The sequence below is a fragment of the Poecilia reticulata genome, unplaced genomic scaffold (assembly GCF_904066995.2).
Source record: "Poecilia reticulata unplaced genomic scaffold, P_reticulata-male-v2 Scaffold_30, whole genome shotgun sequence".
Lineage (NCBI taxonomy): Eukaryota > Metazoa > Chordata > Actinopteri > Cyprinodontiformes > Poeciliidae > Poecilia > Poecilia reticulata.
The window spans coordinates 240,120-250,422 of record NW_027675128.1 but is presented as its reverse complement, the minus strand read 5'-3'; the positions used below and the strand labels follow the sequence as shown (position 1 = coordinate 250,422).

Here is a 10,303-nt window from a genome sequence, read left to right as displayed (position 1 = left end):
CTTTTTGTCTGATGGTGTTTTATTCACACACACGGGCTCCATAGCCGAACCTATCTGAGTGCCTGTTATTAGAATTGGCCGTAGTCAGGCGCCTAGCCTTAATTAGCGTTACACGTGGCGAGCTAGCCAGGAGCTTGTGTGTGTGAATATTTTTTGGGTTACCTATCATTTTTGAACATTTCTTTCAGTCTTGGGGATAGACAATCCTGAGTAAAATAAATAAGCAACTTTTCCGAAAGGTAAAAGACAAAAAACAAAATAAAAAAAAAAAGATATAATGGATTTTGTTGCGCAATCTGGTGTAAATGTATCACAGTCTGTGATGATTACTGGTGCTACTAATACCAAGGCCGATGTAGAAATACTTGATTGCTTGAGTAGGTATGGTAAACTTAATCGCACTTTGTATGTAACTGATTCCTCAAGCACTTTTTTTAAAACCTGATCGTTGAGTTTGCGGATTTAGATGCTTTTTCCGCGTTACAACAGCTTCTACCTTATACTTACACTTCTCAAACAATACTGACCATGTGTTCCGTGTCACTGTTTTGGCACTCGAATACGCAGCCACAGAGGGCAGCAGCAGCAGCCATCAGCCCGACTATATCGCTGAACTTAAGAAAATTGCTGATCAAAGCGGCCATCGTTTTGAAGATGTTCTGAAGACAGTAATGAGCCAGATAGGCCAACATTTGCATGCATCAGGAGCAGATGAAAATTTTGATGATGACTATGATGATAATGAGGAAGAGGATGGAGTAAAGGCAAAAGAGGAAGAGGAAGTGGATAAATTTACTGCTGCACGGCCAGTGCATACAGGGTCGGAATCAGGGTCATTATCCTCCCTTCCTCCTGCTCATTCCTCCGCGGACCAAAAAGCACGACCTCGTCAAAGCAAACTGGGCCAGCTCCAGGACTGTCGCTGTCCACCAATGATCTCAATCCACCTCAAATACAACGGGTTGTTGTTGAACATGTGGTCCGAAATACTGATTTGACTGGTCCAACCTCACTTCGTCTCCGTACTTTTTCAGGAAGGCTTCCTAAGTCGAGTAATGAAGCTGATTATGAGTCCTGGCGTTCCCAGATTGAGTCTCTGCTTGCTGATCCCAGTCTTTCTGCGCTACATGTCACCAGACGAATCACAGAGAGCCTGTCATCACCTGCAGCTGATTTGGTCAAAGGTTTGAGCCCCAACACAGTGCCAACAGTTTTGCTAAATGTACTAGATTCTGCCTTTGGAACAGTGCAGGACGGGGAAGAATTGTATGCACAATACTTAAACATCCTGCAGAATCCAGGAGAACGACCGTCCACTTACCTTCAAAGACTTCTGCTCACTCTCAACACTGTTGTGAAGCAAGGAGGAATCTCACCTGCTGACATTAATAAACATCTACTGAAACAGTTTTGTCGTGGGTGTTGGGACAACACTGTCATAACCAAGTTACAGCTGGAACAAAAGAAAGATAATCCACCATCTTTTTCTGATTTGTTGTTGTTACTGAGGACAGAAGAAGATAGACAATATGCTAAAGAGTCACTTATGAAAAAGCACATTGGAACGTCAAAACAGAAAGTTCACATCCAGTCCCAAAGTGCCTGTTCTTGTGGACATTCTACGTCCAATGAAGAGCTGAAAGAAATGAAAAAACAACTTCAGAAATTGCAGCAGCAAATGTCTCAACTTCTGTCCAGAAAGAGTCCAGCTGAATTCAAGTCCATGTCAAACCAGAACAAATCCTACTCTTCTTCACCTCTAGTAAAAACCAAGCCCAAGCCTTGGTACTGTTTTAAGTGTGGAGAAGACGGCCATCTTTCCTCCTCCTGCACAAATAAAGCAAACCTCAGTCTTGTTGAGCAGAAAAGAAACTGTTACATCAAAAGCAACAAGCATGGGATGCCAAGAATTCAAATCATTAAACTAGAAACAGTTTCTGTAGTGGGACACACAGAAGCTGTGTATATGAACAGTCCCAAAGAACGCAAATAAGAACACTGCCACGAGGTCTTGTCGGCACAAAGAGCACAGGTCAAGTTCAAGTAAAAGGAGATCAGTTCAACTGCCTCCTTGATTCTGGCTCACAGGTTACTACTATTCCTTACTCCTTCTATAATACTTACCTCAGGGATCATGAAATCAAACCAATAAACAACCTGTTGGAAATAGAAGGAGCTAATGGGCAAACAGTGCCTTACCTGGGATATGTAGAGATCAACATGACCTTCTCACCGGAATTTTTTGGTTTACCTGTTGAAGTTGACACACTTGCTCTTGTTGTGCCTGATAATAAACCGTCTCAACATCTGATTCTCATAGGCACAAACACCTTAGACGTTGCTTACAGAAAACATTTTGATACTCATCCTGATGAGTTATTTCAACCTACACTGTCTGGTTATATAGCAGTGTATAAGATCCTTCAACACCGCTATGCCCAGAGTTTGAATGACCTTACTGCAACTGTCACCCTGCAGTCCAGTCAGCCCCAAATCATTACTGCTGGCCAAACCACAGTTGTAGAAGGGTGTTTAGCTTCAAGATTGTGGCAAGAAGAAAAACAAGTCCTCCTGGAACATCCGAGTTCCTATGCCCTCCCTGGTGGGCTCATGGTAAAAACCTGCCTCATTGACTTGCCTCAACACCGGCCGTGTCATGTGCCAGTTGTTGTAAGCAATGAGTCTAACCATGAGATTCACATTCCAGCACGAGCAGTCATAGCAGAAATCAGCACTTTCCAGAGTGTGATCTCACAAGAGCAGCCAGTTCACAATTCAAACCAGTCTACAGAGTCACTACAACCATCTCAACCACAATACAACTTTGGAGACTCACCTTTATCTCCAGAATGGAAGCAGCGAATCATCCAGAAACTCAACAGTATTCCTGAGGTGTTTGCAAGGCACGACCTGGACTTCGGCCGGACAGACAAAGTTAAACATCAAATCAAGTTGTCTGATCCCACTCCTTTCAAACAAAGGCCAAGACCAATCCACCCTCAGGATGTCGATGCTGTAAGAAAGCATTTGCAAGAGCTTTCTGATTCCGGAGTCATACGTGAGTCTGATTCGCCATTTGCTTCTCCAATTGTGGTTGTACGCAAAAGAATGGAAGTGTACGTCTCTGTATCGACTACAGGAAGCTAAATCTTCAAACAATGAAGAACGCCTGATGAAAGTTCTCAATAAACTTAAGGACTTTGGGTTGAAGTTGTCAGTCGAGAAATGTGTGTTTTTTCAAACATCTGTGAAATACCTGGGGCATGTAGTGTCCCAGAATGGTGTTGAGACAGATCCTGATAAGATCAAAACACTTACCTCCTGGCCAGTGCCCAAAAACCTAAAAGAGCTGAGGTCTTTTCTTGGTTTCTCTGGATATTACCGCCGTTTTGTCCAAGGATATTCAGCCATAGTTAAGCCACTGCATGACCTGACTGCTGGTTATCCGCCATCCCAGAAGAAATTGAGACCAACTGTAAAACCAGAGAAGTACCTGAATCCCAAAGCACCATTTGGAGGACGGTGGACACCAGTGTGTCAGCAGGCTTTTGAAACCATCATCGAGAAACTAACTTCTGCTCCTGTACTGGCATTTGCTGATCCACAAAAGCCCTACACACTCCACACCGACGCCAGCTCCACCGGTCTTGGTGCCGTGTTGTATCAGGAGCAGGATGGAAAGAACAGAGTTGTGGCATATGCCAGCAGGGGTCTCTCGCGGAGTGAGTCTAAGTACCCTGCTCATAAATTGGAGTTTCTCGCTCTGAAATGGGCGGTGACAGAGAAATTTAATGATTATCTCTACGGTGCTCAGTTCACAGTTGTCACAGACAGCAATCCACTAACTTACCTGTTATCCTCAGCAAAACTCGATGCTACCAGTTACAGATGGCTTTCAGCTTTGTCTACTTTCACATTCAAGATCATCTACAGAGCTGGAAAGCAGAACATGGATGCTGATGTATTGTCTCGACGACCTCATGGTGAGCTGTCTGATGATCCTACCTCCAGGAAGGAACATGAACGAGTCCTGAAATTTGCCCAGCAACACCTCAACAAACCAGATTATGTCTTCATTGATCAGCACACCATCGAAGCAGTTTGTGCTCGTCACCTGGTGTACAGCTCAGATGTACATCTTGACCATGCTCTGGTGCTGTCTATGTCCACCCATGTCAACAGTCTACCTGACAGTTTTACTGATGATGACCAGTTCAGCTCCTCTTTACTTCCTCGATTCTCAGCAGATGACATTGCAGCCAAGCAGCGTGACGACCCTGTTATCCGCCATGTCATAGCTCAGCTGGAACGAGGAGAGTCACCATCACCATCGGTGAGGGAAGAACTTCCTGAACTGCCTCTTCTACTCCGAGAAGTAAGCAAAATGGAGCTCCAAAACAACCTTCTCATTAGGAGGAGACAAGTGGGAAGTGAACCAAGATACCAACTAGTATTACCTGAGGAGTATCGAGCTGTTGTGCTGCACCAACTGCATAACCAAATGGGTCATATGGGAATCGACAGAACTCTCGACTTGGTCCGTTCCCGTTTCTACTGGCCCAGAATGTTCATTGATGTTGTCAATAAAGTCAGAACCTGTGAAAGGTGTGTAAGACGCAAATCATTGCCTGAGCGAGCTGCACCTTTGGTCAACATCAAAACCACCCATCCTTTGGAGTTGGTGTGTATGGATTTCCTCTCTGTGGAACCAGATCGTAGAATCAAAGACATCCTTGTCATAACAGACCACTTTACAAAGTATGCCATTGCTGTGCCTACTCCAAACCAAAAGCTAAGACCGTTGCTAAGTGTTTGTGGGAGAATTTCCTTATGCATTACGGCATTCCAGAAAAACTGCACAGTGATCAGGGCCCAGATTTTGAATCAAGAACCATCCAAGAACTCTGTAAAATGGCAAATATTCACAAAATAAGGACCACACCATACCATCCAAGAGGAAATCCTGTTGAACGTTTTAATAGAACACTGCTGGACATGCTAGGAACATTAACTGAAAAGGAAAAAACCCATTGGAGAGACTTTGTAAAATCACTAGTGCATGCCTACAACTGCACAAAAAACGATGTTACAGGATATTCGCCATACGAGCTGATGTTCGGACGCCAACCCCGCCTACCAGTGGATTTAGCTTTTGGACTGCCGTTGAATGAGGATGGATTTTGCTCCCACACACAGTATGTGCAAAGGTTAAAGTCCCACCTGGAGGAAAGTTACAAACTGGCCAGTAAGAACTCAGCTAAGGTGATGCAACGTAACAAGACCCGATTTGACCGGAAAGTTACTGCATCAGAACTGGACGTTGGAGACAGAGTTCTAGTGAGGAACGTGCGAATAAGGGGGAAGCACAAACTCGCAGATAAGTGGGAATCATCTGTGTATATTGTTGTGAAGAAAGCCGGCAATCTTCCTGTGTACACAGTCAGACCAGAAGGCCAGAACAAACCACTAAGAACCCTGCATCGAGACCTTTTATTGCCATGTGGGTACTTATCTGTTCCTGAAGAAGAAATACCTACCAGAGATAAAAAGGAATCTCCTGTGTTTTCTCCAGTACCTGCTGATGATGAAGAGGATCCATCAGAGGAAGAACTAGTCGATCCACCTCTGCACATTCCATCTTTTGAATTTACAATTGATATTGACCTACCTCCTGTCGAGCAGTCTGTCCCAAGCACCGAACAGTTTGGTCCCGTCACACAATCTCCAGTACCTGTAACTGAAGAAGACAGTGATGCTGAGGAAGATGAACCCATACCTGTGGAAGGGGAACCCACAACTGTTAAAGAGGAACAACTAGCAATAGACGGTGAGGAACCTGAAATTGACTCTGAACAAATTAATCCTGCAGAAGTCTCCAGAGTTGAAGGAAGCCTCTCTCCAGATCTCGATACTCCAGAGTCTGACAATGCAAGACTTGACATACAAGGACCTGATGTGCCAGACATTTCCAGCCATGCTGAAGAACCTCACTCACCTATGGATTCAGTACCTCTGGACACTGAGGACCAACCTCTGAGACGTTCCAACCGCACAAGAAATCCACCTGATCGACTGCAGTACACTACACCTGGCGAACCATTACTGAAAAGCATCCAGGCTTTGCTCTATAGTTTGAGCTCTGCTTTCTCCTTTGCCCTCCAAGAAGACAAAGAACACCAGTTGATTGCCCCACCCTCCAGCCAGCCACCTATTTGTTGCCAGCCTGGTACATGTACGAGGGCGTACATAGGATCAGGAGGGGAGAGTGTAACCTGCACAAAATAATCAACCCGTATTTTATTTTGGCGGGTCAAACTGACAGCACACTTTAAGATCCGGGTCACAGGTGACTCGGATCTCAATTGCTGTTGCTGCTGTCGCTGTGGTTAGCTGTTCGTCTTGGCGTCTTCTAAGCATATGGAAGAATAAGACTGGATCGAGCCTTATTAACACGGCCGAAGGACTAAATTGGGTGTTTTCTGTCGACCGCTCGACGGTGAGTCGTTGATTTACGTACTTTGTTAGTTTTTCAGAAATAGAAATGCAGTGGCGACACGCCCACTCAATTTATGTATTAGTGATTAAAAAATGGTCTTATTAATTAAAAGGTCATTTCCTTTTTGTTAATTTTGTGGCCGAATAGATCATATAACCTTAAAATGTTAAATAGGTCTTTTGATTTTTGTAGATTCGTCCTTTTAGGATAGTTTTAGTTACTTTTCATTAATTTTTGTAGACGGCCTATAGAACTCTGGGGTTGCTTAATTTCTTGGGAGTTGCGAAACAAACTAAAAGAGAAAAAACAATTGTTTATTGAAAATGATATGAAAGTCAATTAAGTTTAATTGACTCTGTCAATTAAACTTGGATACAATTTGAAAGTGCACTTTAATTTGATCTGTACCCTTGACTTGTAACTTTAATTTGATCTGTACCCTTGACTTGTAACTTTAATTTGATCTGTACCCTTGACTTGTAACTTTAATTTGATCTGTACCCTTGACTTGTAACTTTAATTTGATCTGTACCCTTGACTTGTAACTTTAATTTGATCTGTACCCTTGACTTGTAACTTTAATTTGATCTGTACCCTTGACTTGTAACTTTAATTTGATCTGTAAACTTGATCACGATCTTTAACTTGAAATTCATTTGAAAGATTTCTGAGAAATACTTGATGGAATATAGCTTTTTTTATTGTAATTATTGAATGTTTGGTTAATTTGGATAACAGTTTAACCCTGTTTAACCGTGAAAGTTAATCTGTTTTCTTTTATTTATGACCTTATTTAGGTCAGGTTTTTTTTCCACCCCCTGTGTCAACCCAGGATGGCGAGCTACCCGGATCACCGCAGCTTTGCGGTAGGACTTAAATGAACCAAACTACTTCATGCATTCTGGATCTAATGCCCTGGATCATGGACTAAAAACAGTTGGATTATTGATTGATGGACCATTAATCACCTTGGATTCACGAAAGGACTTGAAATAGAAAAAAACGCTTGGGTGTCATCAGGGTTTATTGTTTTGTTGTTTTCCTTGTGTTTCTTCTTTGTTGTGTCTTTCGGTTATATTCATAGAAAATCACTGTTATTATAAATATTATTATTATTGAATATCTTCCTAAATATATGCAAGAATATACACTTGAATACAATAACTTGAACGTACTTTTTGTCTGATGGTGTTTTATTCACACACACGGGCTCCATAGCCGAACCTATCTGAGTGCCTGTTATTAGAATTGGCCGTAGTCAGGCGCCTAGCCTTAATTAGCGTTACACGTGGCGAGCTAGCCAGGAGCTTGTGTGTGTGAATATTTTTTGGGTTACCTATCATTTTTGAACATTTCTTTCAGTCTTGGGGATAGACAATCCTGAGTAAAATAAATAAGCAACTTTTCCGAAAGGTAAAAGACAAAAAACAAAATAAAAAAAAAAAGATATAATGGATTTTGTTGCGCAATCTGGTGTAAATGTATCACAGTCTGTGATGATTACTGGTGCTACTAATACCAAGGCCGATGTAGAAATACTTGATTGCTTGAGTAGGTATGGTAAACTTAATCGCACTTTGTATGTAACTGATTCCTCAAGCACTTTTTTTAAAAACCTGATCGTTGAGTTTGCGGATTTAGATGCTTTTTCCGCGTTACAACAGCTTCTACCTTATACTTACACTTCTCAAACAAATACTGACCATGTGTTCCGTGTCACTGTTTTGGCACTCGAATACGCAGCCACAGAGGGCAGCAGCAGCAGCCATCAGCCCGACTATATCGCTGAACTTAAGAAAATTGCTGATCAAAGCGGCCATCGTTTTGAAGATGTTCTGAAGACAGTAATGAGCCAGATAGGCCAACATTTGCATGCATCAGGAGCAGATGAAAATTTTGATGATGACTATGATGATGATGAGGAAGAGGATGGAGTAAAGGCAAAAGAGGAAGAGGAAGTGGATAAATTTACTGCTGCACGGCCAGTGCATACAGGGTCGGAATCAGGGTCATTATCCTCCCTTCCTCCTGCTCATTCCTCCGCGGACCAAAAAGCACGACCTCGTCAAAAGCAAACTGGGCCAGCTCCAGGACTGTCGCTGTCCACCAATGATCTCAATCCACCTCAAATACAACGGGTTGTTGTTGAACATGTGGTCCGAAATACTGATTTGACTGGTCCAACCTCACTTCGTCTCCGTACTTTTTCAGGAAGGCTTCCTAAGTCGAGTAATGAAGCTGATTATGAGTCCTGGCGTTCCCAGATTGAGTCTCTGCTTGCTGATCCCAGTCTTTCTGCGCTACATGTCACCAGACGAATCACAGAGAGCCTGTCATCACCTGCAGCTGATTTGGTCAAAGGTTTGAGCCCCAACACAGTGCCAACAGTTTTGCTAAATGTACTAGATTCTGCCTTTGGAACAGTGCAGGACGGGGAAGAATTGTATGCACAATACTTAAACATCCTGCAGAATCCAGGAGAACGACCGTCCACTTACCTTCAAAGACTTCTGCTCACTCTCAACACTGTTGTGAAGCAAGGAGGAATCTCACCTGCTGACATTAATAAACATCTACTGAAACAGTTTTGTCGTGGGTGTTGGGACAACACTGTCATAACCAAGTTACAGCTGGAACAAAAGAAAGATAATCCACCATCTTTTTCTGATTTGTTGTTGTTACTGAGGACAGAAGAAGATAGACAATATGCTAAAGAGTCACTTATGAAAAAGCACATCACCAGCCCGGTCCGATGTAGTTCTGGACAAGTCACGGCACCAATGTGGCCTATGTGGTTCTGGTGGCTTCTATCGGTGTGGCAATGAATGACAAGGAGCTGCTCAAGTTGGCATCAGATGTTTCTTTAATTCTCCATCTGCATTTCACACAACGGGCATGGAGGTAAAGTCAGCCTCTGGCATAAAACAAATTCATTGTTGGTGATCCTCATGGCTCTGAGGATTACCCATAATAAGGTAACCACAATAAAATCATTACAAATTACAGTGATCGCATAGTGGGTTTTGTTTTACAGTAAAAGAACAACCAGTGTGTGTGTTATACAGAGAAAATAAAGGAACTAATTAAAATATTCTGAAAAATAAAATAAAATGCTGACATTTAATTTACTGGATGCCATTTTTATCTTTTAGTTTATATAACCTTGCATTTTAGAACAATGCAGAAACATAAATGAACCACATCATTATATAAAACTGTTAATATAAAACTCAGTCTCATGTTAACCATCTGCTACAGGAGATTTGGTAAAACATACCTGCATTTCACAAAACGGGCATGGAGGTAAAGTCAGTCTCTGGCATAAAACAAGCTCCTGCAAGGAGAAGCCATAGTTTGCAGTAATAACCTGATGAGCAATTAACCCAAGGGCTTCAACATATAAACTATAAATTTCTCCAGCAGCAATGTTTATATCATCTACAACTAAACGGTGAATTTCAAAGGTTGTAGTGAAATTTTATATTTTCCCTGTTTCTCCTTTTATTGTTTCACAATAGTTTTACCATAGGACACTCCCAAAATATGTGGGAAAAATCCTCCATTTGTCCACATTTCTCCCAGCAGAGGGCGCTAGCATTACTATCATAACTGGGTGTTACCTTGGGGGTTGTAAAAAATCTCATTCTTAGTTTCCAGCTAAACTTTCCCCAGTTTGGACTCGGGCTGAAACAATTCCTCTAATACTTCAACTACCTCGATTACTGAAAATCCTCGAGGTAAATTAATTTGCCTCCAAGCTTCGTTAATTAAATTGTAAAAATAATACTGTTAAACTATCCAGCGCAC

The 10,303-nt window shown here is 42.2% G+C and overlaps 1 long non-coding RNA gene across 1 annotated transcript; it reads left to right on the top strand.

Annotated features, from left to right (window-relative positions):
- The first annotated feature begins 5,651 nt into the window (after positions 1-5,651).
- LOC145550282 (uncharacterized) lies at positions 5,652-7,670 on the top strand. The gene is made up of 2 exons (XR_014086190.1): positions 5,652-6,496; positions 7,294-7,670. It is a non-coding gene; the product is annotated as an uncharacterized LOC145550282 (long non-coding RNA).
- Positions 7,671-10,303: the final 2,633 nt, after the last annotated feature.